Source organism: Triturus cristatus, chromosome 4_2 (assembly GCF_964204655.1).
Source record: "Triturus cristatus chromosome 4_2, aTriCri1.1, whole genome shotgun sequence".
Taxonomy (NCBI): domain Eukaryota; kingdom Metazoa; phylum Chordata; class Amphibia; order Caudata; family Salamandridae; genus Triturus; species Triturus cristatus.
Genome location: NC_140586.1, coordinates 795495664 through 795520737, shown reverse-complemented (window position 1 = coordinate 795520737; position 25074 = coordinate 795495664). Strand labels below are relative to the sequence as shown.

At 44.5% G+C, this 25074-nt stretch overlaps 1 protein-coding gene across 2 annotated transcripts in view; it reads right to left on the bottom strand.

The window, feature by feature from the left end:
• Window positions 1-4989: 4989 nt before the first annotated feature.
• Window positions 4990-25074, bottom strand: part of LOC146835059 (uncharacterized) — a 505671-nt gene continuing 485586 nt past the window's right edge. For both annotated transcript variants that reach the window (XR_014960678.1, XR_014960679.1), the window contains one exon: window positions 4990-6023. The gene's annotated coding sequence lies outside the window, so the exon portion shown is untranslated. The remainder of the gene's footprint in view (window positions 6024-25074) is intronic.

Genomic DNA, 25074 nt, shown 5'->3' with positions numbered 1-25074 from the left:
CGTTACCAGTATTACAAAGTAAGGGGACTGTAGGAACTAGTCAGTCATTGACCTCTAACTGGGACAGGGGTAAAAACCTGTTAGATAGAACAATAGCATCAGTGGGCCTATCTATCCTATTGAGTCTGGAATGACCCTGAGGAAGGGCTTTGGTGTAACGCCAGGGCTCAGGTTCTTCACTAGAAACAGCACAAAGGGCCGGTGCCAATGAGCGCTCTGATCGTGACGGAAGGCAATGTCTCCCTCGGGTATTAGATAAGCTAAAGGGCGATGGGTAAAAAAGGCTTAAGGGGACAGCCCTAATATTTCCATCCTCACTGGCCATATCAGAGGCGTCCCATAATAAACGTGGAGCTACATAAGGGTTATTAAAATCTACCACCACACAATCTCCCTTGAATCTTTTCATAGTTTCTCCTATCCAGCCAACCCGCCTTGCTGTCAAAATATAACGTGATATATTAGCATCACCCGAGCAATTCTGGTCACACCATTTCCTGGTAACTGACAGTAATGCCTCGGATGATTAAATTTTTCCGTGCGATAGTGGTGGGACATTAACCAAAATGACCACCAACGGGACAGCCTCAGGAAGAAGATTGATGTGAGGATGAGTTAGGGGGTCACTTAAAGTATTCCCACTAACGGAATTGTCCTGGGGTGTGGGTTGGGCTGATGGGCTGGTTTTCCTATTAAAAAACCCCTCCTGGTCCCTAGCTTCTAGGGTAGTAATGGTAGTACTCGGTTTTGGGGGAGGAACTATACTCTGAATCCTAGAGGAATGCCCCATTGTCCTACTACTAGGACCTGCTGATGTCAGGTCAGTCAATCTAGGAGGGGTAATATTTTGGGTAAGTTTAGGGGCCTTGTTAATGGCTGAAAGGGTGGAGTCTAGCTGAGCACATTTCTCTAATAAACTAGTAACACACATGTTCAGAGTGTCAACAATGTCTTTGGCAAGGCTGGTGAGAAGCTCCTCAAGTCTACTGGTAAAAATATTTTCCACCATGTCCCGAACAGAGGAATGAAGAGAGTCAATAGTCACTTGGCTAGGGTCCGATAAAATACGGTTGGATGTAAGGTCCCGCTTATTAAGTTTTTTGCCCGTTTTTCTTTTGCATTTTGGTTGGGGCTTAGGATGTCTTTTTGTAGCAGGGGCCTGAAAGGGTGTGAGTTTGGGCGAAATTATCAGGGAATCAGGGGCCAAAACATTTCCAGCAGCACTTTGTAGTTCAAGAACCGGGGCTGGGGGGCCAATAGTGACAACAGGCTCTAATGGGACTGGGTTGTTCCCTGGAGGCTGCATAGAACCAAGGTCTTGTACTTCGTTATTATTAAGACCAAGTTCTCTCTCGGCCTGTGCAATTTCTGATGTTAGCACCCCCACTGCAGATGTTAAGTATGATATAATGCTTCCCGATTTCCTAGGGACCTTTGCTTTGGCCCCCCCCTGATCCTGGGTAATATGGAGTTTCCGCTTACCCATGTTAGCGTCTTGGGATCGAGGTGGAAAGAGAGTTAGCCCGGCCTGGCCTCCTCTGGCCCCGGACGGCCACAGACGGCCCGCCCTTTGCCCGTGCTTAGCCCGGCGCCGCCCACGCGTGTCCCGCGAAGCGGGAGGCGCGAGGTTATTTAATCAAATCCGGTGCAGGAGGGAGGAGCGCTGATGACGCTGCTGCCCCTCTACCTCCTGGTCTTGGTAGTTGCTTATTCCTTGTGCCGCCAAACAGCCTCTCTTGTCCCTCCGGTGCGCTGCGTCTCCCGCGAAGCGGGAGGCGCGAGGTTATTTAATCAAATCCGGTGCAGGAGGGAGGAGCGCTGATGACGCTGCTGCCCCTCTACCTCCTGGTCTTGGTAGTTGCTTATTCATTGTGCCGCCAAACAGCCTCTCCTGTCCCTCCGGTGCGCTGCGTCTCCCGCGAAGTGGGAGGCGCGAGGTTATTTAATCAAATCCGGTGCAGGAGGGAGGAGTGCTGATGACGCTGCTGCCCCTCTACCTCCAGGTCTTGGTAGTTGCTTATTCCTTGTGCCGCCAAACAGCCTCTCCTGTCCCTCCGGTGCGCTGCGTCAATATCACAGTTTACATGCCCACATCTAAAAATCACTTTTGTTGTGATGTGTCGAGTGAGGTGCAGTGTATGAGTGTGATAAAGTGAGTAGATTGGTGTAATATAAGATTAATAATAACTAAGGGATACCCTAAGGGCAGTTTAATAAGTGAGTATCCTTGTTATGGTTAAAAACAATGAAAGGTTAGGAATGGATACAAGGGTCGACACTAGCTCTTTAAGTGAAAATAACTGAAGGTTGACATGTTTCTTGCTTATTTAATGTCAAACAGATCACAGCAATTCATCAGGACTAAGGTCCTAATCTACTCAAGGTTGGGTCAGTAGGAGGTACAAAGTGTATAAACTATACCTAACACTAATTACAGGTGTATGACCTATACCTTCAGGGTTAAAGCCGACCATTATTAGAAAACTAAAACTCTTCCTTCACGTCGATGACCTCAAATCAGCAGTGCAAGCTCTAGTGATGTCCGGATTAGAGCATGGGAATACAACCTTATGTGGTCTGCCAAGATACTTACTGGCTCCACTAAAAGCCTCTCTCAACGCGGCCGCAAGACTTGTCACCGGCTGCAAAAAGAATAACCACATCACCCCTGATCTAAAGGCAGTGAACTGGCTTCCTTTTGAGGCAAGATCACAGCTAAAAATTGCCTGTATGACACACAACGCCTTGCACTTCAACACAACAAGGTATCCAGCCAATAAACTGGAACTATCAGGAGTTGCCAGAATGTCGAGAGAACCCTTCTAGCACTTCCTTCAAAAACAAACAGAACTTACACCTGATTTTAAAGACCAATGGCTAAAACACTCTTGAGTACCCCCGGACCCACTACTAATGTTTGACAACAAGTATGCTCTCCCTACTATCTACTCTCATTTTTGTACCTATTGTATCAAGCTTTATAAGTGATGTAACTTCTGTAAAGCGCACTGATACCCTTCAAGGGTCTAGTCCGTGCTATGTAAAACTTTTAAAATAAATAAATAAATATAAGGGGAAATATTACACCCCAGCTATGAACGGTAGATAACGCTCAATGGCGTTGGACCACAATTAGCCAAGGATGCGATTAGCGGGAAACCTACCCAGAACTCTGCCACCAAGGAGAAAAATGTTGACCTTCTTTTATTTTCATTCATAGAGCTAGTGTGGACCATTGTATCCATTTCTAACCATTCATTGATTTTAACCATAACAAGGGTACTCACTTATGAAACTGCCTTTAGGGTATCCCTTAGTTATTTTTAATCTTTCTTACACCAATCTACTCACTTTATCACACTCATACACTGCACCTCACTTTTCACATCGGCAAAAACAAAAGAACTCTGGCAAAGAGCTCCGCTGTGGGACCCGCTGGGCACTGCAACGCTGGCCCAACGAGGAGCTGCCGAATGATGATGAATGACACCCTTTTGGGTGTGTGAGGGCCCTTGCTCCGGAGGGATCCGCTCCGATGCCTCAGGTTCACCCGATGCTTCTTTCTCATATTAGGAACTGCATACTCTTTGATTTACAGAATTATATACAACGTCATCATGACAGCATTACAGCTCAATTTGCAGGCAAGCTGATCATTATGATGGTTCTCACCACACCCGCAGCCAGAACACCATGAGACCGAACAGTAAGAAGTATAAAAAGGAAAACAAGACTTTTCCATTTATGTACCCAGAATCTGAAACAACATCCCCATTTCCATCAGGACAGCCCCAATTTAGGAAAGAATTGAAGACTCACCTCTTTAAAGAATTCTACATCATAAATGCATTAATTGTTGATTGACCCATCCACCTCTCCTATCCTATGATGACTTTATGGAGTGCATTTACAATAAACTGGCGGAGCATGACCTAGCTCCAAAATTGCTCACGCCAAGTTCCGTCAGTTTAAAAAAATGCAGGGGTTCACCATATTCACAAGAATGTAGCGCACGCCTGTGTTTTCCATAGTGCTGGTGCTAAATCTAACTGCCTAGCACCAACGTAGGAACCCGCACCATAGTGCAAGGGTGTCTGTGTTGCAGAGAATTATTGCTCATGTGCAGGAAGGTGTCTTCTCCTGCATATAAACAGTCCAAAATGGTGATTTGTAACTTTTATGTGTGCTGCTTTGTGCAGCACAAATAGAAGTTGCAACTCGTCATTTTTTTTAAATGATTGTTTATGTGCAAGAAGGAAAACCTTCCTGCACATGAACAATCACTAATGGTAATCGCTGTTTCTATGTATGCAGCACACATAGAAACAGCAAAAATGAGGAGGAATTAATAATTTCTCCTTGTTTCGTCAGGTTAAGACCAGGTTTTCCCTGGTCTTATTTTTGGCACTGCCCTATATTTACGCCACCCTTGTAATTAGGAGCCAGTGTCAAAAGCAATGGGTGTTGTGGCGGAATGCCCATTGCAAAACCCATTGCTGCATGAAAAGGGGCCTTATTTACAAGGCAAAGCTAAGCCTCGTAATGTGGCTTAACGCCACCTTGTAAATAAGGTGTAGAGCTTATCGTCACCCGAACACCATAAAAAGTGACGTTCTGGAGGTGATAAGCCTTTGCAAATATACCAAAATGCTTGTCTTTGACCCTCTACAGTACTCCATTGCCTTTTGGCTAGGTTCATACTATAGAAATACCATATACTTACATAAATACATGCATACATGCACCATAATACTTTTAATGTACCAAGTACTGCAACCTTTTCCTTGGCAAAACGTGAATAAAGGATACACTGAATTTTGTCCTCAATATCAGGCCCTTGAATTATAGGGGAAGGAGGTTGTCGTACTTGGGTACTTGAATTGATTTGACCAAAGACACATAAAATAACAGATTAATTTTCATGGTTTCCGATAGTGTCAACTTGACAGCCACTGGACTAATAATTTTTATCCCAGTAAATGGGCCAATAAATCTGGGTTAAAACTTATATTTTCCAATTAGTTTGACCTTTAGTGAATAACCAGACTGTGTCACCTATCTTTTAATTAGGGGCTTTTTCCCATTTCTTGACAACTAGCTCCTTGTACTTTGCTTCAGCAATCTGTAGATTACATGTAGTAATTACAAATAGGTGCAAGATTCTTTCATCAACAGTTAACTCCTCTATTTGATGGTCAACAATATCAGTTAAGAATTGTGGATGAAAAGAGTAAAGAAAAAGAAAGAAATCTCTATAGGAGTGAATAGAATAATCATGATGAAAATCGACTAGTGATAAATGATTCACCCAGGAAATATGAAAGAAGTATCTCAGATATGTTTCAAGTTCATAATTTCTTCTTTCGGTTTGGCTATCAGTCTGTAGATAATATGCAGAGGATAACATAACATTAAGTTTAATTTTTTACAAAAGCAACTCCATGATATTGACACAAACGGAGCTCTGTGATTAGAGATGATTATAATAGGAGCCCTTGGAATCTGACCTCATGTTGCAACAATAAGAGAATGATTTCCATGGTGGAAGGCTTCTCCTTGGTAGGAACAAAATCAGACATTTTAGTAAACAAATGAATAGTTACAATATAGCATTATACCTTTTATCAGTAGTTAGATCTACAATGAAATCCATTGTTAATTTTTGACATGGATGTGTTGGAGTTTCCAAGGCATGTAATAAACCGGAAACACAAAAATGGACAGTGAACCAAACAACAAACAAATGCAGCACCAATCACAAAAAATCAGTAATGTATTTGGATTATTGAACTATCCTGTGCAGACTTCCAAAAGTGTCCCCTGTCCAAGAGCACTCCCCTTTCCTAGGGGAAATTAGACAAACAAACTAAATCAGAGCTGCATCACTATAAAATGAACAAGTCCATATAGATAATCAGTGCTCAGTGAAGCGCAGAATGAGGTATTTTCTTCTTTATTATTTATTCATGCTTAAAAAGCAACAGCCAACGTGTTTCTTCCTACAACATAGGACTTCTTCAGGGCTGTAATTTAAAAAAACATATATAGAGATATTTACAATACATACACTGTACATAACATACAACATTCATATATACACACATATATAATGTTTAAGCAACCACAAACACATGATATGATAACGTCAAATTTTCACATATCAAAAAACTAATACAAAACCATACCCGAACAGAATTCCACACGTAGAGAGCGATTTACATAAATTTCCAAAATCAAATGAGAGTGAGATCTATAAATTGACAACATTTATGTGTATCTGACAGAACAGGAGACAGAACAGGAAAAAGGAGGAAGAGAGACAGGAAAGGTCGGCAGGACAAGGATAAGTAAAAGTAAGTAAAAAATGATAGGGTCAGAATCCAAATAGAAAAACACTGCGGGCTTGCGTTCCCACGTCGGTGGATAGCCTTGCATAGACCATGTACATAAAACAAGAGTTTCCACATAGCTAATAACCATTGCAGATTCGTGCACAGGCAATTTGCAAAAGATATCAAATCTAACCAAACTGAGGCATATTGAAACAAGTCAAATTAGAGACAACCAATTATATACAGTATGCCAGATCTAAGAGCCACTAATATCTTAAAAGCCAAGTGCACCCCAAAAAAGATGGACCAAGTGCATATTTGTCCAGATCACAAACAGCACACCCATGTGTCAACCAAACACACCAGTGAATGAAACATACCAGCGTCAATTTGGGGCCACAACCGGAAGATGAGGTTGTAACCTTGTAGGAGAAATATTCTGAGCAAAAGTAGATCTCTGTCATCTGTATGAAGCAAATCAAAAACCCATTCTTGAAATAGTCTAACAAAGTTCAGATAGTTGGGCACAAAGTATAAATTGTAAATACATGGCAATACATTTAAATGCCCCTTTGGCCAAGTACATTGCGTGTACGCAAATACTTCCAACTTGCTCCTTCACAATGTACTAGTTCTATTACATCAAGTTGCGGCATAATTCTATACAGTATTGACGCCCAGCCCAGAATAAATTTCTTGATATTTTTGCAATAGCACTGCTCCAACTAAGGGCCTGATTCTGATCTCGTTCGGAAAGCAAACCGAACAACTCTTGTCCACAATCCTTTCCGTACGACTCGTGTCAGGGGAGTCCGACCGAACAAGTACGATGCATTTGAATGCATCCAGATACGATTCAGTCGAACTCCCATTGACTTCAATAGGAACCTATGTACCAAACTCTTACACAGACTCCCATTGATAAAAGAGGTGGTTGGGAATCAGCGTGCACCCTGTGGCAGGCACCCCTTGGTGCCTGCCAGACTGTGCATGGCCTGAAAGGGGGGACCCATAGGTACCCCCACAGGCACGATTCAGAGGGCCCCGGATGAAGGGGGCCTGCTATAGGCCCCCAAAGACCGATCCCAGCAGCCTTTTTGATCCAGGCAAAATGAATCATAAAGGCTGTCCGAATCGTTCATCGTACTTGCTCGCTTGAAAAATCTACTCCATAGAGCTGTACGATTCAGCTCTGGGAGACTCTATCTCTCCCTATGCCTTTTGGAACTGATTCAGTCAGCGCTAGGAGTTTCCAGGCCCCAGACTTGGTCTTTCGGAATTGAGAAAGAGTCGGTCGGAAATAAGTGCTCCGGATCGATTTCGGAAAAAAACAAATCCGATTCGGAGCCCTTCCGACCAGGATCGGAATCAGGCCCCAAGACGTGATAGGGATCCATTTCTATGAAAAAAGATAATGTTTTATCTGCATATCATCATGCCAAATCAGTAAGAGATTATCATTTTATCCTTTGAAAGGCTTTCTCTGCTCTTGTATTCCAACAGAATTGTGGTTCCCTCCTTAGTAACTGAGCAACAATCTGAAAAACATATTGAATAAATCAGTGATAAAAAATGGCAAAACCCAAAAACTTTTGTACTTCTTTCAAAGATTTTGGTCTTGGTTATTGGTTACAAGGTTACCGGGTTTACTTTATTGTTTTAGTTAACAAAAACCATAACTATTCACTCCTAAATATGTAAAAATAAAAAAAGAGAAAAAAGAAAGAAAGAAATACAGACACCTATCCAAGAAATAGATAGATAAATAATGGAAAATGTTTGTAGCCTTTTGTAAACAAGGGGAATTGGGAGAACCCCACATTACAAATTTAAAAGGGTCAACTGTCGGAGTTTGGGGTGCAGCATGCAGAATTTGGGGATCCATTTAATATATGAAAAAGTTAACAAAAAATGAAATCACCTGTCAGAATTAAAGTGCAGGGAAAATATTCCATTGTATGTGAGCCCCCTAATGTAGAAGAGTAATTGTTTAGGGCTCAGTGCATTGAAACAGAGATATAGGAACTCTTGCACTAGCTACAGACACATTTCAGATGCTTACATGGTCCATGTTTCAGGGATTCTTCTTGTAGTAGTCTGTTATTAATTTTTGAGGGAAGATGGTGGGCTACAGGTCTCCTGGGACAGGGTGGCGGGTGATGAAATAGATCATTGAGTACTTTAATACATTTCCTACATCTTGAAACAGGTCTTACATCCAATTTGTAAAAGCCCAGTGATGAGGCCTCTGGGCATGAACGGACTGCTTTCATCAAATACATTATTTTCAAAAGAAGTCTTGTGTGGGCATCGAGCAATGCGCAACAGCTTAAACTATGGAGCAAAGTCCCTTGCTTGTAGTTACAGAGACTGCAGGCTCCCTCTTTTCCTGGACCAGCCCAAGGGCTGAACACCGCCACAGGGAGGCCTAATAGGCGCATTTGTAAAATGTCTCTGAATGTTTGCCTAATGATAACCTCTGTGAGGTAGGGTTGCGGCCTTGTGGTACAGAGGAATTATTCAGAGGGGCTAGGATGTGGAGAATTTTAGAGAGTGAATGTCATGTGTAAGAAGAGATTTACAGCTGTTTGTTTATGGCCTTTTTCCAAGCTGTGTAGGGAATAGTGTCCAAATGTACAGCTATTTATAGGGAAGTGATTGCGTTTTGGACTTGCTATTGCCATGGGTTCACAGAAGACTCAAATTTCTCTTTCAGATGGGCTTTGAATGAGTTAGCTGGAGCTTTCAGAACTCTGAAATTGATTTTTAAATTGTCGACCCCACAGTTAAGCGATGTTCCAGGCATTGCCTAGTTTTTCTGCTGTAACTAGGAAGTTTGAGTACCTTTATGTAGGCCCTGCATTGTACATAGTCAAGGTTAGGGAAGCAAGCCCCTGGGAAGGCCTGGTAGCCATAGTGTATTTGCTGGGAGAAGGGAGATTTTATAACCTTCAGGATATATTCATGCTGAGAGACTATTCAACTATTTGTTGAGACAAGTGAGGCTGTAAATAATAGGACCGTCTTTCTTTTTTAAAGCAGATATAAGTGCAGAGCGTTTGGAGGACTGGCTAAACCATACCCCCAGGTAGTTATATTTTGTTGTTGTATTCATTATGGCAGCCCCCACGTTAGAAATTTCTTGTTCTTTTAATGCTCGAAGACCAGAACCTTGGTTTTACATTTGTTGATTGTCAGTTAATTCAGGTCGTTGAATTCCTGGAGTTTACTCAAGGCTCGCTGAATCCCAACTTTGGTGTTATCCGTGATGACAATGGCATTGGCGTACTGAAGAATGTGTAGGTTCGATCTGGCTATTTGTTGAGGTGCAGACTGCTACATTCGAGAAATTAGCCTAAATCTGCTGTGTAGAGGTTGAAGAGAAGATAGGCAAACACACACACACCCCTGCAGCAAGCCTCTATCAATTCAGATTTTGGAGTGTTTGGATATTAGGAAATTATGGCATTAAGCAGTTGCAAAGGGACTTCCCATGAACTGAGTTTTCTCCATAATGTGGGGTGGTCAACCTTATCAGAAGTGGTGCTGTAGTCGGTGAAACAGCAGAAGAGTGGGGCTGGCTTCCCTAAGCTGCTTGATGACACAGGGCAGCTAAAGCAGTGATGTTATCAATTGTTGAGGCGGTTAGCCGGAACCCTGTCCAAAAGTATGGCAAAACCTCATTTTTCTCAGCCCAATCCTCTAATTGTATGAGTAGAATTCTGGCATAGGTTCTTGCCTCAAGACCTAAGAGGGTGATCAGATGATAGTTGGAAGGATTTGTTGGGTCCTCTTTCTTGAGGATTGGGCATAGAATAGAGCCTATCCATGCCTCTGGTATTGTCTCCAAGAGGACCTTAGCCCAATGCTCCACCGCACATTTAAAATTTCCAGCAGGAAGACCGTTAGGACCTGGTGCTCCGTCATTTTTCATTGCTTTTGATGAGCTAGCTGACTTTAGCTGGTGCAATCGGGTCCATTGAGTTTGTTGGTAATCGATCCACCCCCCACCCCCGGATGTTGTCGTCATATTGTGTGGGGTGATGTATAAGGTTTTTACATTCTGCATCCTGGCTGCTTCTGAAATGGTGTCATGCCTGGAGCAGTTAGGGGTTTTGAGTTTGTGAATGTAGTTCCATAAGTGGGTTAAGATGGTCTCCTGAAACATATGATGTATCTTTATCCAATCATTTTGCTCAAAGGGTTTCTTTGCCTACCAGGTTATGTTTTACACAGGCAACTAATTGCAGTAGCAGAGATTACGGTGGGATTCTGCTTGTGGTTACGCAGGGACCTTCTTAGGGCTCTTCGTGCAGTGACAATGGCCACATTGAAGAACTGGGCAGGTTGTTCATTGGCGTTCACCCTGTGAGGTGTCAGAAGGTTCCCTGGTATAAGTAGGTGGTCCTTTAGATCGATTGTTAAGTTATCGCAGCTGTAGACTAGTTCTGCAGGAGAGCTAGTTGTGAGTATTGTGGATAGGGTAACTAACCATTTTCCACCTTTGAGGTGTCTGTAGTTCTCCCTTTGATCTTTCTGACTAGTTTGGAGATCTTGATGTGTGTAGATGATCCCACCTCCAAGATTTGTTTTGCAGTTGGAGCATGTAGGTCATGAGTTATTGACAAGGGGTTATGATTGCTTTGAGGATGATCGGAGAGCTCAAGTTTGGTGAAATAGCTTGTAGAGTTTCTGGCAGAAAGACATAGTCGATAGATGACATCCCAATAAACGTAGCAGGATATTGAGAGTGGGGGGTCCTTGGTTTGGAGGAACTGGGCCGCTTAGATTGTAAGCAGGTAGAAGGTTGTTCAATTTTCCCCGCTCTTTGGTGTGCCAGGCTGCGGCATTAGAACAACCCAAGCCCTTGATATTGAAATCTCCAGTGAAGGATTTCATGTGTAGCAAATGCTAGGAAAAGATCCTCCAAACTGTCACCTAAAGCTTCTGTGGTGGTAGTTTATAAGTAGCAAGTTTTGATACTTTAGCTGTATTGTGGTTGCAGTTTATTAGTACCAATGGGATATCGCTACAGCTAGAAAGTACCCCATTGATTAGAGCTGCTTACAGGGCTGGAGAGTCTTGGTTGAGGGCCACAGCTTTGATATTACAGGAATGCTTTAGAAAGATTGATAATCCACATGATGGCCGGTGGAAAAGGTAGTTCATTTTGCTGGTGTGAAGAGCTTATAGTAACCATGTAGAACTAATGGCGTCAGCGCCCATGTCTCATGCAGGAACAAGATGTCACTGAGCTTCAAGAGGGTTGCCGCAGGTCTGCTTGTTAGAATTGACTTTAGACCGGAAAGGTTCCAGGTGGAGATTGCCAGTTTGGGGCTTGTCAGAGACGTTGGTATTTGAAGGACTCCTGGGGGGGCTCAGTGCTAGGAGCGGTTTCCTAGGCTGACATGATGGGGAGCAACCAGATGGGTCCATCCGTCGAGGTTGCTGATGTTTTTTGTCGTGCATCCCACTGATCTGTGGGTATGAGTACATGGCCCTTCTATGATGTTTGAGGCCTAAGATGCACTGGGAGCCAATCGGTGGTGGCACGCCATGAGCCCCTGAGCACACTCCAAGGTGATCTTGGAGTTTCATCCTGCAGCAATACATGAGAGTATTTTGACTGGCTTGGAATCAAAACAACGATGCCCCATTCCTCGAATGTCCTAGCTTCTCCCAGAATAATATCTCTGAGGACCTCCCTTGACCATTTAGTTATGGTTGGCTCAGGAAGTACTTTATTAGGAATTCCAGTGAACTTTACAGATGTTAGATCAGAGGAAGTCACCTCCTTCAATACTGGCATGTGATGGAATAGGTGTAATAGGTTGCCCCTGTTTAGAATATCATATGCACCTTAGAAGCGTAGTGAGTAATAAACACCAAATGGTACTATTTCGTGGTACTTGAGTGGGGGACAGCCCCTTGGCTGGGTGGGCGATGCTGTGGAGCCTGTAAAGATGGGACACAGAGGGGCCTTGGTTCCACAGGAAACAGTCTACTATGGTCAATTAAAGGCTTCCCAGTGACCCCAATGTTGCCTCAGGCCATGGGGTACTGGGTCTAACTGGTAACATAAGTGGTTAATTGCTCTTGACATGGGTTGCAATCCGACCAGAATGGAGGACTCCCACGGTCAAGTTGTTGTTCAAAGAGGGGTTTTGTTGGAGAATATTTAATCCGTTGGTGAGTTTGATACAAGACGCTGAGTTAAGAGGTGAGCCATTAGTTAAAGCAGCATATGAAAAAGATGTGTTCGCAGTTTGTTTCTCAGATACGGTTGGGGAGGTGTAGGCCCCAGAGTTTAGTTGATAGACGCTGGATATCTGACATCCTTTAGTTCTCGGTGAAAACTCTGTTATGTAGATGAATTGTTGGTTTGAAAGCTCAAAGGAGTATGCTTATTATGCTGTCCCCCCTGTGTTGTTGTGACTAGGACGGAGGGCCCATTGTTGGCTGGTCACCGCAGCCTGTGTCTGTGCCTCCCGGGTCTACCTCTGTTGCTTTTGGAGGCACAATAGGCAGAATTGAGCTCTTGCCAGTCTTAACTGACTGCTCTATGGCATTGGCTAGCTGAGTATCAATTGGCCTTTGTGCAGCATGTGTAAAGTCTTTTTGACTGGTGATTGCGAGGCAGGTGGTTGCACCCTGGTCTGTCTTTGGTTTTTCAGGCGAATTTAAATATAAGGAAGAGCTTTGTGGACCCCTGTTCGTCACTAGCCCTCGTCACTAGCCGACTGGACTACGGCAACGCCCTCTACGCCGGTACCACCGCCAAGCTCCAGAAGAGACTCCAGCGGATCCAGAACGCCTCAGCCAGACTCATCCTCGACATCCCACGAACCAGCCACATCTCCGGACATCTGAGAGACCTACACTGGCTCCCCGTCAACAAAAGAATCACCTTCCGCCTCCTCACCCACGCACACAAAGCCCTACACGACCAAGGCCCGAGCTACCTCAACAGCCGAATCAACTTCTACGCTCCCAAACGCCACCTCCGTTCAGCCAACCACGCCCTCGCCGCGGTCCCCCGCATCCGAAGAGCGACTACAGGAGGAAGGTCCTTCTCCTACCTGGCCGCCAAGACCTGGAACTCCCTCCCGACCGACCTGCGCCTGACCCAAGACCACCTCTCCTTCAGGAAGAAGCTGAAGACCTGGCTGTTCGAGCAGTAGCGGCACCCACCCTACCCCCAGCGCCTTGAGACCCTACGGGTATGTAGTGCGCTTTAGAAATGTCTTTGATTTGATTTGATTTGATCTGTTCTTTAGGGCCCAAGTGAATGTTAGCTGATCCTAAACACATGGATGGCCATTTTGTGAGGCGCTGATTTATTGTTTGTTTTTTAGCTTCTATTTCATTTTACTTGAGATGGTATGGGGGTGATGTAGTAAAACATTGGGGGTTTTGTTGAATTGAGTCTTCTTCTTCTAGCAAGCTCGGGCTGATGAAGCTGTGGCCTTGCCAGACATTTGCACCTACTGGTTGCTGAGATAGCCCCCCTCTTCCCAGGAGGGTATTGTTTCCTTAGTTGTAGCAGTGGAGAGTCTGCCGGTGACAGATAGTTTTGATGCAAAGTTTTCTCTTTGCAGTGGATGGATAGTATTTGATCTGCAGCAGCAGAGATTGCTCTTGAAGCTTTTCACAAGTGAGTGTAATATTTCGGGAAATGAGCTGAATTTATTAATCAGTGGGAAGCATAAGCATGAGTAGCTTGTCCACCTGAGTCCTCTCTCCAGCGAGGACAGTCTCATCCTCGGGTCCACCAAGCTGGAGGCAAATGAATAAGATCAATCTGGAGTACCCTTTTCTGGGATTGCTAAATTAGTGCCCTGACGATCGTGTCCTGATTGAGATTTAGAGAGGACAGGGAGACTGAAGCAGAGCTAGCAAGGGGGATTTGGGGGAGAGTCTTCTGCTTTAATCAGGAGAGGTCCATTGGGTCTGATTTAGTGTTCTCTCCCGACCCCGGGCAAGTGAAGCTTCTATCTGGGCTTCCAATGTGGATAGGGAACGAGTTGATGGGTTGCCCAGCTCTTGATCAGAGATGCTTTCCCTTCTAAGATTCACTGAAGGAGGCTGTGATGGCATAGGTGCTATTATGTTACTTCCTAGTTGACATCTCGGGGGGCCTGTGGCGAGAGGGTAGTTGCACCCACATGTACTTGTGCAGATGCTATTAGCACACGCGGACGTTGAGTGCCCTGTGGTTCTTTCCACTTCCAGGCCATCCCGCTTGCAGGGGGGATGGAATGTTGATCATTCTGTGATTCTAAGCTCTCAAATACGATTTTCTCTACCTCTTTTTGGTCATGTGGATGAGGGAGTGGTCAAGGTTTTATGCTAATGTGACCCTCTTCATATAAACTTGGGCAGGAGGAAGACCTGCGGGCAATTGGAGTAGGTTATGATTGTGATCACCAGAGGAAGTTACTGAGAGGTTTCCCAGAACTGGTGAATCAAGTAGGGGAAGGAGTTGAGTGTCCTGTGGCAGGACATTATGAAAGTACCACTAATCAACGCCCTTGTCTGTAGTTGTGCCCCTTGTTTGTTTGTCATGTTCATAGGGGAAGGAGAGTGTTCAACCTACAGAGCAGCAGCATCTAGTAGTGGCATGGAGGGATCAGCTGGGAGAGGATTTCCTCTCTTCCGAAACAGATTTCTTCTTTTTGCCATGTTGAATAATGTTTTTTTTAAATTTGAGAGAATATATATATATATATATATATATATATATATATATATATATATATATATATGCCGTTTAAATCGTCACTATCGTTACACACGAAATCCGTAGAATGGACGAAGTGAACCCAAAGTAGTGGTGAAATTTTGTTTATTCTATGCCCAGCACCGCCATCGCCATAACGTGTTTCAGCCCACGTGGGGCCTTGATCACATGATATATATATATATATATATTTTCTTCTTTAATTAGTTAGCGCAAACAGTTCCTGGGTAATGTAACTGGCAGATGGCTACTCCTCCCTAGGCCGCTAGCCAAGCTCACCTTGAAAAAGGTGTTTCCAAGAGGGGTGAGGCAGGTGAAACCTTCAAGTCTGCCGGTTCACTGCCGGGAGAAGTTTTAATCCCTACTCAGTTTGGAGCTGTGGGGTGTTTGCACTGAAGTTGTGCAATCCAAGTGCCATGGTGCCCTATGGGCTCCCACCCACTTGTAGAGACCCATGTGTGGGACGCAAAGTGCAGATGAAGTTCGGCTCTGCAGTAGTGATGTGTTGGTAGATTGTCGGTGTTAAGGTGGAACTGTGATCGTGAGGGGGGCTTACCGGGTAAACCAGCACCTACACCTAGCCGGGCCGCTTCTGCAAGCCTTCCGGGGCACTCACTCTGTGGCAGTCAGCTATGACCGCTACCCTCGGTCACCTTCACCTTCGGAGCACAGTCACAGGCCACAAACCACGAAGGAACACGTCGAATTCCGAAGGAACACGGTGCCCGTGGAACTAGGTATTCCCCCTGATCATCTGTCAATGGCAATCCGATGTCCAGTGTTCAGTGCGAATGATGTGCGGATGCGTAAGCAGCTCTGGGTTCCCTTCATGCCTCTCCACTGCACCCTTTAATCAAGACTGCTATTTGGCTGCTGTGCGGCAGCTGTGGGGTTGCTGGTGCCGCCTCTGCCTGCTCGTTCCCGGGCTCCGTCACAGGGGGATAACAGGGGCACACGGACACCAGAGCTGGTCCCCAACATGAGGAGGCCATTGTGAGTGACTAGCAGTAGGAGGATCGGAGGAAGGGTGGCCAACCCCCTGTGGGCTTGGCGATTGGTATCTATGTGGTGTTGGAGGCTCGAAAGTGGAAGTGGACCTACACTGACGCCGGTTGCTCTGCTGTCTCGCCCCACTATCGCTGTCTGCCGTGCGCCAGAACCGGAAACAACTGCACAGGAGCACACAGGTCAGACCAGTGCAGGATAGATGGACTCTGGCGAATACCATTATCTTGAATCTTTTTTTCATCATCTTAATGCCTGCTGCAGAAACACTAAGAATTCGACTATTGATGTATGAAAATGACACTTTTGAGTTTCAGCATAAAGATGATTTTTTCAAATTTCTCAAAAATGAATCTTAACATGCTTAATATCTGGAATAATGCTTTATTTGATTAAAAATATAATCATAAAAGTTGAGAATACAAACCATATATAAAAAATGATAATTAAAAAGTCAAATGTTAGTGTCTATAAGAGATCGTCGATTTCGCATACCCTGATGTTACAGGCATGGAGAACACAGAAAGGCCTTAGTAGGACTTTATAAATCTACAGTTTTGGTTTAGCCCCTACAGTTTGGCCTACAATTTGTTGATTGAATTTACGGTATGCAAAATAAATAAAGTTAATAAAACTAGAGCCGCGATGATTGCCTCAGTTTTAATCTACGCTTGGTCTGCAGTGCAGGGTAGAGGCATCCAACATGCTCAATAGATTCCACAGAGTCTCCGCAACCCCTGCACTGTTGATTGTCTGACGTACGACGCCAGGTGGGTATGTGTTTCAGAAGGTGCCATTCCCCCAGTCGTAGTGCCATAAATTGCAATTTTAAATACAAATGATATGTGCAGGGAAGGTATGATAATGGTATAGCCAACTGGTAGAAATTAATTACTGCCCATGCATGCTTACGTCTAGCAAGGACAGCTTTGTCTGTGGAACTGGACAGCATGCGAGTTTGCTTCTTAATACTGATTTTAAAAGCCGTGTCACTGGGGTTTAGGGTCCAAAGGTCCCCTGCTGAGAGTTGCTGTACACAATCACAGAAGAGCTTGCTGTAGGTCCCGCTAGGATTATTAGAACTGATGTCCGACCACAAGATTGACTGGAGGGACCCACCTTCAGCCTGCCTTAGCTTGTGGCACAGATTTAAATAAGCACCAGAGCTTGCGATTTCATAATTCAGGAGGCCCAGTTCTAATCGAATCTGTGCGGCAGAGGCAGACTATGACATACGAAAAACACTTTCATAAATCTTGGTCACATGCTGATTTAGTGTTGTGCTAATTTTACCCCTAAAGATTTCGATGCCGTATGACAACGTGGGGCCTACTTTGGCTTTTATAACTTCCATCATTGGGGTTAGGCTCAGACCCATCACTTTTTTCTAAAGTTTTGAAAAATTAAGTCGGAGGGCTGTGGCATTCATTGAAATGTCCCTACAATGGGTGGCGAAAGTGCCCCTGGAGTCAAAATTGAACCCCAAGTATTTATAAGATTTTCCTAAGGCAAGGGTGGAATCATTATACGTCCAGCCGCCACCTCCATAATGTTTTTAACCAAATATAACTACTTGTGTTTTCTTTAGGTTGACCTCTAGGCTGTTTATAACAGTGTAGCTATATAGTTTATTTAACAATCGTTGCAGCCCTACTTGGGTTTGACTGAAAAGAACAAGATCGTCAGCATACAAAAGATTACTCAGCTGCACACCACCAATCTTTGGGGGGTGGCTATTTATCTCATCCAGTTCAGCTGATAGATCCGCAATAAACAGGTTAAAGAGCAATGGGGCAAGCACACACCCCTGTTTCACTCCTCTCCTTGTTAAACTTTTTCGAGACAGGTGTGTGCCGGTGCCAAGCTTGACTTGTATCCAGGTGTTGGTGTGCAGATGGACAATAGCCTCCAACAATTTGATCGGAATTCCCCATTTTGTTAATTTTGCCCAGAGTGCTGCCATAGGGACCCGATCGAAGGCGGCTGAAGGGAGGACCTGGCTTGGCAGTTCGGGCTGGACTGTTCCCATGAGGTACAGGGTCAAGACTGATTTGCATATAGCCAGGTCTAAACTGGGATGGCATGGTGAGCAAAAGAATGATGGATTTAACCCAGATCTCTTCACTGGGGGTGAATGTTTTGATTTGTTCTGCATTCCGTCCCTCAATTGTGTCTCTTTTGCTTTCTCGCCCTAAGGGCACCAGGTATGCTCAGACGTGAATCCTGGGCTCACTGTGCCACTAGAATCAAGCTATCCTGGCTGAAGAGGGGTGAAACCCCGAAACCGGTCCTAGGATGCTTGTTTCCAGTCCAGGGTGGACCTGGCTTGGCAGTTTGGGCTGGACTGTTCCCATGAGGTACAGGGTCAAGACTGATGTGCAGATAGCCAGGTCTAAACTGGAGTGGCATGGTGAGCAAAAGAATGATGGATTTAACTCAGATCTCTTGACTGGGGGTGAATGTTTTGATTTGTTCTGCATTCCGTCCATCAATTATGTGTCTTTTGCTTTCTCGCCCTAAGTGCGCCAGGTATGCTCAGACGTGGGTCCTGGGCACACTGTGCCACTGGAACCAAGCTATCCTGGCTGAAGAGGGGTGAAACCCTGAAACCGGTCCTAGGATGCTTGTTTCCAGTCCAGGGAGGACCTGGCTTGGCAGTTCGGGCTGGACTGTTCCCATGAGGTACAGGGTCAAGACTGATTTGCATATAGCCAGGTCTAAACTGGAGTGGCATGGTGAGCAAAAGAATGATGGATTTAACCCAGATCCCTTGACTGGGGATGAATGTTTTGATTTGTTCTGCATTCCGTCCATCAATTGTGTGTCTTTTGCTTTCCCGCCTGTAATATATGAGTCAGGCTATTATTGGGCGGGGGCTCACTCCAGGGATCGGCCTGGGCCCTAGGGAACAATAGGCTCACTCCACCACGAATATCTCTGAGAAGGTTTCCATCCCAACACCGTACTAAGCAGGTGTTCCATGAATTGCTCCATATTGCCTGTATTGGTTGTTTCAGCTACCCCATGATGCATATGTTATTTCTACGGAAATGAACATCCAGATACTCCAACTTGATCTGCAGTGAATGCAGCACTTTTTCCATGTTTTTGTGTGTCATTGACTCCGCTGTTAACATGCCATCCGCATTAGACACTCTCTTTTCCACCTCATCCAGCCTCTCCGTATGGTTCTCCAGTCGCTCTGACATTTTGTCCATGCGGAATGTGAGAGCATCTATTTTACCGTCGATCTTAGTTAGGCTCTGCTACATTGCTGCAAGGATCTGTTTCAGTTCGGGGTCAGTGGGAGGATCATTAGTCTCCGCTCCCATCTCTGCAGAAGTCATGTCTGTCTCGAGTGGATTTAAGATTTTCCATGAGTCAGACTGGAGCTTGGGTTGTGTGTTATCCGTTTTGCCAATCTTGCACAGAAACAATGGCCCACTCCACCGAGGAGTGGGATGTGTCATCACAATACACTGCCAATTGGGTGATGGTGAGGCCCTGTTAGGATGTCCGAGTTCTCATACTGTTGATGGGATCGCAACTTCGCTTGTGCGCTTGTTGCCTGCTTCCGATTCCCCAACACCAGGTTTCACAGTAAGTCTATGGCTATGCCTCCTGTCAAAAACCTCCTAAGCTGTGTTTGATTACTGCGCCCCTATTTGTTTCTCAGGACTAACTCGCCTGTCTCTCCTAGTCATCTGTAGCTTTCAGTGCTAAGGGGACAGACATTTGGTCTTAAAAAAAACACACATTACCATAGTACTATCTGGAAATGAAGAGAACTACTTCGGGTATGGATGTGTTCCTTCTAAAAAGATAGATTGCCTTGACTCATAGTGAAGTCGGCCAATGGCTGGAGTGGCCTGATACAGGTGCCCTTAATGTATGCTGAGTGGGTGGAAGAAAACATTTGAATGACACCAACCACAGAATAAGGAATGAAGTCTGGAAGAAACCCCTATAAGTTACCATGTTATACATTTAAAATTAGTAAAACCAAAAGGTCTTAGCTAACACAAACCTAAAAAACCTAAAACACGTTAATCAGTCTGATATAAACAAACTAGGGCTCTGGCAGCACACCATTACGTGTATTATTGATCTATAGACAATTGAGATCAAATTAGTGGGAACATACAGTATAAATCCCAATTCTAAGAGGGGACAAGACACAACAATATTGGTCTGAAGCAAAGATCCAGAGGGGTCTCTTTTCATGCAGTTCAGCAGTCTTTATTCATATTGTAGAAAACATTCTTTTTTATAAAACATTACCAGCACACAATAGCCGACACGTGTTTCGTCTTTTGCTAAGACTTTTTCAAGGCTGGAATAACAAACATAGTATCATAAACATACTGACATACAGTAACAAACAAATATATATAACACATAATTGAACAATATACACATGTCACAGTGTTGCCGTAGGCAACAACGACTGACCTCTATTTGTATTACATAGAAGGATAAACACACAATGCAAATTGCATATACACATATTATAAAAATCTAAATCCTATGTGCAAGTTTGTATATATAAAACATATAATCAGATAGGTATGTAAGTGTATGCACAGACCAAACCACCATAGTAAACAAGAAAGAGAAGTGAAGAAAAAAAAAAAATGTATATATATATATACATAAATAAATAAACAAACTGACGAGAGTGGGCGGAACAGATGAAATTAGAAACAGAATTTCCAAATATTGTAATCCCAGCTAACCAAATCACAGTGTACATGTCAGACACTAAGGCATATTTACACAGAGTTACAAAACGAAACCTACCAATCACATAGAAATCTACACGTCAGAAATTGAAAACAGCTAGTGTCCGTTAGAGCTGGACAAAATCTGTAAGGGAACCCCTCTAATGATGGCAGTACACCCCACGAAACTACAAAAAGAAAACACAAAATTATATTATGCTCACATACATTTATACCACAAAGTCATGAGCCAACATAGGGAAAACAACTGGGTTTTCAATGGCATCCCAACTAAAAACGGTAAGTATCTTTGGTGGGTTAAAAAATCAACACCCACATGCTGTTTAATAATGTTGGTCCACAAAAGCAAATTAATGCCCCCTAAGTGTGGTAATGACCATTAATCATCTCTATTACAAATACACCATTGTATAGCCCTCATTCTAAATGGCCATTAATGTATTGGGGAAAACATTGTGTCCTATATATTCACTCATCAAAGAATCCAAAAGGCTCACAAATGAGATTCTAAACGTCAAGCACTGGATCTGACAAGCCACAAATGTTTAAGAGTTGTATCAAAACAGCCAGTGGACCTTAAAGATTGTTGTGAGCAGGGAGTACCTCGTCTCAAATATCAACATCAATAATCTCCATGGCCTTACTAGAAACCAATATTAATGGCTCAAGCACACTCACCCCTGGGATGGGTCAGCACGTGCTTCTAAGTGTTAGTTGCACGTTTGCAATCAAATCCAACTGTCCACATTCAATGTAGTGTGCAACTAATCAGAAGACCTTCATTTACGGTCCTGCTACATACAAACAGTCACCTGGGACATGACAAAATAAGGGGCAACACCAGGTTAAAACCGACTGTTGACACTGTCATGTATAAATCACAACTATCCACCAATTTTATACCACTCACCTTACACACAATGAATTGGTCAACAGTCTCCTTATAGCAAGTTCCCTTTATCTCGACCCAAGCGACGCAACCATAGTACGTTGCAACATATAACCGTAATGACAACAAACCATAATCGTAAACTGTACGTCAAAACACTAACTCCAAGTTCTCCCCTGTCCCAACACTCACCAAAACGGTAATGATGTGTCCGCCGATCCACGTGTTCCCGCAGTCACAAGAGTCACAAGAAAAATGAGTAACGTGGTTCGACCGCTATTTACATATTTAAAGTCCAAGTGAACCTGGTTCTAGCCAAACTCTGCTCTTCTCTGTGTGTGCTGCAACAACTCATCAAATTTGTATGAGCACTTTGAACTTTCTGAATTCTATAAGTCCTTACTTACTGATTTTATGTGGATATTTGACTCATCCCCATATCAGCTGGGACGGAAGTACAACCGGCAGAGTGATCGATTCTTTACGAGTTCACGCCATAGAGCCCTGAAGAAGTCTTCGGTTTTGATCCTGACGAAACACGTGTTGGCTGGGCAAATCGATGTTCAATAAACACAAGGACACGAGAGACCTGGAGTGTTCTGCGATTATTTCACTTGTTTTCCACTGTTATTGGCACTGAATTGAAATGTTGTGATACTTAAGTTTGACAGTACTAATTCTGCAGTCCACTGTAATTGTGTGCACAGGCCTCTACACTATAAACTTAAGGCCCCTTTTGTGTCTGCTTGAAGGGTTCAGGGTTAACCTTTCGCCTGTAGCACCATTCGACATCCTGAACATCCTAACACATTGCGTAGATAAGGAGGCGCCATCGCATACCGCACAAAATCAAACCCGTCTTCTGCATCCACCCATAGCATCTAAATAAGGCTATAAAAAGATGGAGAGTGTGTGAAGGGAAGAGGACTTAGCCGAAGATGACAACACAACAGGACAGGCCAGGCCATGCAGAATGGCATCACCTACTTTATCTGAAGGCTAACGATAATGCATTCAGCTTTCACTGGCTGAGATTATCAGCTTATTTGTGATCACAAGATGAGAATAGGAGGCTTTGCTATTATATTGAACATAAAAACATAGGGGTATATTCACCAGAACGTGTGATAAACATCACCAAAAAATGTCTACGCAACTTCTTACATCACAGCCTATCGCAGGAAAATAACCTCACTTCAACGTGGAATTCACAACAAGGCGGTACCATGCGATAATCTGCCGACAATGCGGACAATGACCGCAAGACAACTACCTCGACGGAGATAAAAACACAAACCACAACCTGAAAAAACATGCGATGAGCCCATTCGCGATGAGGAAAGCAGGGATAAGCACCACCAGGCCCGCGACACACACAGAAGGCGGAAATAAGCACAATGAAAGCCTGAAAAAAAAGACAAACCAAACAGAAAACAACAGCCAAGCACAATGGAGGAAACCCGAGCCATTAGACAACCCCACAAGCCCCATTGGCAACAAAACATTGTACATGGCAGGCCATCTTGGACAAGGTGAATGAAGCCGGAGAGCGGAGGAGGATAATGGAAGAAAACCAGAACCACCGGAATGATCTGAAAGGCACAAACAAGCAGAAACACTCCAACAACAAGAAGGCAAAAATGCACACCGGGGGTGGGAGTCCAGCGCCACACCAGGAGCTGGATCACATGGAGGAAACGGTGTCCACCACATCAGTCTGGAGATGGTGGCAGGACTCGGGGACCGAAAACTGCCCAAAACAACAGACACAACAGTAACAGGGAGAGGAACAAGCAGGGACTGGGGGGACGGGGGAGATGAGCATAATGGCACACACGCACAATTAAGCACAGCACAACTGCAGACAAACCATGTCCAAGAGTACCAACACCAACCAGGAGCACAAGTAACAACCCAGCAAAATCGCACCACTGAACAAGCACAGAAGTCAAATCACACTGCCTGAAAGGGAGAAGGGTGAGCCAAATCAGAGCTGAAGGCACATCTCACACACAATTCCAGCACACACACATTGGAAGCATAGCACCCCAACAGTGAACACAATGTTGTACAAACACCAACATCTGCACAACCTAACACAGGACACAAGTGCACCCGCCTGTGGCCGGTAAACGGTCACACACATCTGGCTAAGCATGAAACAGGGACATGATAATGCACAAGTACAAACCCACAATCCTCATGGTGTGGCAATGCAAGCATGGCAGGGAGCCAGAGAGTCTGTGACACACACATTGGCTTACAAACAAAGACACAACACAGTTGGAGACAAGTGAAAGTGTGGAAACTTTATCAACAAGAGGAGTTGGCCTAACGGCTAGGGCGCTCGACTTCGGACCCGGGGAACTGGGTTCGAGTCTTGGTAATGATGCTGAACATCCTGTGATTCTGGGCAAATCACTTAATCTCCCCGTGCCTAACAACAACAACAAAAAAATGAATGTGTGTCCTCATGTAACGTAACTGGTGCTATGTAAAGCGCTCTGATACCTGATTGGATTCGTGTCAAGTTCGCGCTATTTAAAACTCTGTAAAAAAATAGAATAAAAAAAACAAGTGTGTGTCAGTACAGCCAAGAGAAGTGCCACAATATGCAGACCAATGCTGCAGCATGTCTGCATGAGGAACATAAGAAAGCGGGCATGTCCACCTCGGGGGAATCCATCATCCAACACAAGTCAGTGGCAACACGCGTTGGTTGTCCGCGTCTGGATCATGAGTCCAGGCCAATACAGCCATGTCCACTGTCATCTTGGGACATGTGACCAGATTCCCAACATGCAAACAGGCTTTGGGAGACGTGCAATGGGTCACATCCAGTTGTGGCTGCAGGTACCTTATCACTCATCCAGGAACGCGACTGCAGCTGCTTAGGCCAACACCTCCAATGAGCGATCGTTGTCCACCACATCTGACATATCGTCGACGTAATCCATCAACTGACCGAGACAGATGTGCTGACTCCAACCACTGGACCCAATGTGCACCAAAGCCCAATCGGGTAGTGGCTCAATGTGCTCACTGCACACGACAACTCCTGCAATCTCCCAGGTCCAGTCTCCAGCCTGCATGCCAAATATCCATGCATGCCATAGACGGGCATCACGGTGACACTCCTGGTTGTGGGCTAACAGGGGGCACACGCACACGTCATAATCCAGGTCAGCTACCCTTACGTTGGAGAGACAGACATCCATGGACCACTCGAATGTGCACGTGTGACAATACAACACAGGCTGAACGCAGGTGACGTTAGCAAGGCGGAAGCTTGTCCAGTGACTGACCTGCAGCACTGCCAACGGCAGTTCCCCCAGTACATGCAGCAGACGTGCACGGTACAGGTCC